Raw genomic sequence first — 5000 nt, 5'->3', positions numbered from 1 at the left:
GACCATACATATCAGCATGCTGGCCCTTCCCGTGGACTGTCCTGTACTGTACTTTTGGACAACTGATGCACCATGTCAGTACACATATCAGCATGCTGGCCCTTCCCGTGGACTGATCCGTGTACTGATCTGGACATAAGCTCGAGTTTTGATGGACTGGACTGTCCAAGTCAGTCTGATTGGTCCAAGTAGTACTTATGCTGGCTCGACTTTCCATCATCCAACCAAGTGTTAAGCAAGCGTACTGAAGGGATGAATTAACTCTTTTGGGTTTGATGCTCCCGTCAGGATGCTTTTGGCCGAGACTTGTGCACATGCGGGCTGCATTTCATCGGCCAATCTGAAATATTAGGTTGAGAGTGAATTTCACCAAGTAAAAATCTCGAACCTCTGACGGGATCTTCTTATTATATGTTTTTTTTTGGGGTTTTTGGTTTTTAACCATGGAAAGGAAGAAGGGAGAGGGTCAGCCAAAGACCAAGAACCGCGTTCCAAGTGAAAAGACAGGAGGCGGCCAATGCATTACGACTTAGATTTAGTTTAGGAACTTCCCGTCTCTTTAATGTTATCAATTAGAAGTTCCTTTGGACTTTAGGTAAGGACTTGTACAATTGCCTTGGTCCATAGCTTGCAATCCCTTCTAGGGAGACTTCGTTAGTCAAACAGCGCACGGAGCTTCGCGCCACTGGCTTTTACAACAGCGATCAGCACGATAGCTCTTAAGTCCTGCGACCTCTCGATACCTAAATTACTATTACCGACGCGACTCTAGGGTAAACCCCTACGACGTTCTCCATCACTTCCAAAAGGGTGACATCCTCAACACCGAACGTCTCAGCTCCCTGATCGCGTCCTAGATCGCAACAATCAGAACGCATCCTGCCACAAACTAGCTCGCAGCTCACGTCCGTTCCCAGCTTCAAATTCCGAAGGTCAGGAATCGATAGGACGCTTTCACGCGTTCTTTCTCAACGCTCGAGGTTTCAGGTCAAACGGGTTTTTACCTCTACAAATCTTAGGTTGAACACAATCTGAGAACCTAGATAGAATAAGATCGAAAACCCTAAATCAACATTATGGGAAATCTTATTCTGTTTAAACCTTTAAAGAAAAGTAAAGATCAAAAATGACAAAAGTCTTAGAAACTCGAAACGGTTAAACAGTCGATTCCAAAGTAGAACTTGATTGTATGATTCATTGATTGAATCTGAAAAACCTGTAAACCCTAATCAAGGAATCGAATCCCTAAACCCTAAAGTTAAATTCGATTTTAAGATTGCTATTGCTTTTGATTTCCCCTGCCATTCTGATGTTTTCGGAATGTTGATTGTTCTTCTTGAATCATCTAACTAAGAACACATTGGCTACCTTAAGGCATTGAACCCCTTAACATGCGGTGTTCAATTCAACAAGATGAAACCTAGGGATTTGAAAAGAGTAAGAAAGCAGTAAGATCGGTCGATTGTTTTTTACATGAAACCGAGTAGTACCATTGTAATGCTGTTCACCCTTGGAGACCAGCCTATAGATCATCCAAGTGCGGTTGTTAGAAAAAGCCTAGCGAACCATGAGGGTCATGAGTGATAGGCACCCTGGCCGTTAGAGAATTGTTTGAACACCATGAAGGCGGTAAGACATTTGTTCCCGGCGGGTTTTCCATGTTTTCCGGATTTCCTTTTCCCGTTCCGGTTTGTGTTTTTGCGGCCACGTGATCTTATGATGAACCTAATGCGTTTCCATGGATATGAGTCGAAGGTCGAAAAAATTGCAAACCGAGACTAGCAACCCCTTACCCTCTCGGAGATAAGATAACTACTTCCAGGTGGGAATTAGACCCAAGGAAGGCTAGTCTAAGTCAAGGGACTCGGTGATTCCACTCATCGAAGACAACAATGAGAATGAAAAGGCCGATACAGAACCTTAGGCCTTAGCGGCCATCATCTCATTGATTGGCGTAAAGATAAGCGCATGACATCGAGGCTCCACGGGTTCTTTGGCTGGCTTTAAGAATGGATAGGATCACCGCAGGCTGGTGTGCTTCCAAAAGCAAGGCATGATTGGATTGCATTCTAAATTTTCTTAGACTATAAGCGGTGAATGCTACAATTCAGCTCTATTCCAAGTTGTATCGATATAAAGGTTGAGAGGTGAAGAGGTAACCGATAGCATTGATGCTTAAAAGACTTCGCTACTTTAATCATCGAATTCTGTTTGCAAGAGCAATAAGGACACAGGGTTTGCCAATAACTGGAGTGATTCAGTTCCACTCCTGGCCGAGGCAAACACTCGAACTCCTACTAAAGAGAGTCAACGAGTTAGACGGCCGGGACAGCATCCACCAATCCTTCCTTGCCCTTAGGTTACAACCGGATCACCATGAGACTCCTTTGTCCAAGACAATCAAGAGCCCACACGGCCAAGAGCCGTGGAGGGTTCAAGAGGGCCGCGTGGACGTGATAACGCCAACGGCCGCGATGGCTACTCAAAGGCCGGAAGGAAACCACAATAACCGGGTCGTGGCCCAATACGGCCCGGGGTCGAGGCACCCACGGCCGCGGACGATGCGGGAATCCAAAGCCCATCTTACACGTCCAACAAGTCTCTTCATCTTACCTCGCGGGAATTGACAACCATGGGCAAAGTTTAGAATTTTAGGGTGCACTCGAAAACTGTGCGACCTCTACAAGAAGAGCCTTCGGGAAACAAGGGTCCGGAGGCAAATCTGACTCAAGACAGCGCCCGTGTGGACAGGGTCCGGGCACGAGGCTCTCACAATGAATCCGAACGGATTTCCAAGAGTGGTCCTGAGGGATTTCGAAAACATTGATTTCTCAAGGACTATTGTTCGAATCAAATTGTCTATTGCTTTAGGTTTTGATTTTGGTGTTTTTTTTTTTTATGTAATGGAATTTTAATAAGAAGAGTTTTAACGTCTTATGAAGGTCTCTAAAGTTTAGAAATTGTATTGATAGAAGGAATGATGAGACGGTCTGACTTGTGGTGGATTTTGGCCAAAGCATACAATACTTAGAGGACAAAAGGTACTTCAATTTCTAACAAGCAAAGCCGCAAAGGGACATACCATTGCGGTGAGGGTTAGCTTGATTGAAGGTCCGCCAAGACCTATTGGATGATGCTATGGCACTCACTAGAGATCAAACCGCCCTGTATTCCCCAAGCTATGAACAAAAAAAGAAGCTTTTGGTTTCAAGGACATAAGAATTAAACGGTTTTCACCTGAAACATGGAAAGGACCGAGGAGTTCTTAACATAATTCGCTCACCCAAGGGCAAAGATGATCCTAGAGGAACTATACCCGCAATGCGTATGGTCTATACTATGCACGGTTCAGTATTGATCGAGGCAAATGCCTTCCGAGCGATTCACTTTACGGCCAATAAACCGGCTTGGCCATCCCGGAACAACGCATGATGCGACGTGATAAGGAATTCACAGGGACATGATCAAAGGAGTTATCCCATCTAAAATCTCAAAGGTGGCGGCATGTGCCACAAGGGAGGGAAACTCATTACTAGGCGATCACCAAGCAGGTCAACAAAGAAACCTTAAACGTTCTGGAAAGGGTTCAAGGAGATATTGTGACCAATACGCCCACTTGGGGGACGTTTTAGAACTTCATGGCCTTCATTGTGCATGACCAGACGGTCGCCTGTCGCCAATATCCATAGGAACCCTAGCCTGTGCACGGCTCCTTGCCCAAATTATAAGCTGAGAGGAGGCACACTTCCAGATTCCCTCTTAAGACTTTACGTTCTAGACAATGCTGTGGTGAGTTTACGTCCCAACGTTTAATGAATATGGCATGTCCATGGGGCGTTAAGAATAAAGAAAGAGCACTCCGTGGCACATGTCAACTAAACAGACGGCTTGGCCGAATCATTCATTAACGGATCCAGCTGATGCCCGGCCACTCCTTAGGAAGTTCACTTACGGTATCAGCATGGACATGGTTTACATGCAGCCAGAACTGATTCGCAGAAGGCCATCCTAGGGATCATAGATATTCCCATCAAATACTTACGAGGTCTTGGCCAGACTTTGTCCACATCAAGACATTCAGAGATGTGCGTCTAATTCCAATTGCTCCGCCACAGAGAACTAAGATGGGCCACCGAGGCGGATGGGAATATACGTAGGATATGACTCCCCAAAGCCATCACAAAGTATCTTGAGCCAACAACCGGGGTTGACCGGTTTAAGGCCAGATACGAGGAATCAGTTGATGAGTCCAAATCCGTCCAAGGGGGAGATAACAGCCGGTGATTTCAATAAAGAGTTAGATTGGTTTAGACCTCAAAACATCTTGGCAAGGATCCTCGGATAGAGATTTGATCTAGAAAGTCAAAAAGATTTACATCTACAAGAGCTTAGCTAACAAATTGCCAGAGCATTACTGACCCAAATAGAATGGACAGTTATCCACAACAACCCGGATTGAATCACCCCTAAGAATGCATCCAAGAAGGGTAAGTGTCAACTGGCTACAGAGTCAAGGAAACGTTTATAAAACGTGGTAGGACCTATGGTTCAAAGACAAACAGCTCGGAAAGTCCAAGAGAGGTGTGGATCGAGAAACAATCAAATGAATCAGTCCAGGAACATAGTTGCACGGTCTAGATTACTAGGCGGTCGCAAGCCATGCGTACCGCCACACCCGATGATCCGTCCATTCCTCAAAGGAGTTCCGGGACGCATGGCTTTCACGGGACAGAATAGCCGGACAATCAAGAGATCGTATAAACCAGTCAATTCCCGGAAACAATGGAACAGGAAAAGATATCAACGTTGATCATTTTTGCAACAAGGTAGCACTTGAGATCATGGAATAAAGACGCGGATCTAGAACACACGTCCATACAAGAATGCATGCTAAGATCAGATGGATTTCAAATGGAAAAGCAAGCTTACAAAACGTATGGAGTTAGAATCATTGAGAAAGAGAGGCGTTTTTGGCCCTTTATAAGATTCAACCAACAGAT

The sequence above is a fragment of the Brassica napus genome, unplaced genomic scaffold, assembly GCF_020379485.1.
Source record: "Brassica napus cultivar Da-Ae unplaced genomic scaffold, Da-Ae ScsIHWf_1091;HRSCAF=1555, whole genome shotgun sequence".
Lineage (NCBI taxonomy): Eukaryota > Viridiplantae > Streptophyta > Magnoliopsida > Brassicales > Brassicaceae > Brassica > Brassica napus.
Note: the sequence above shows the minus strand (reverse complement) of the source record.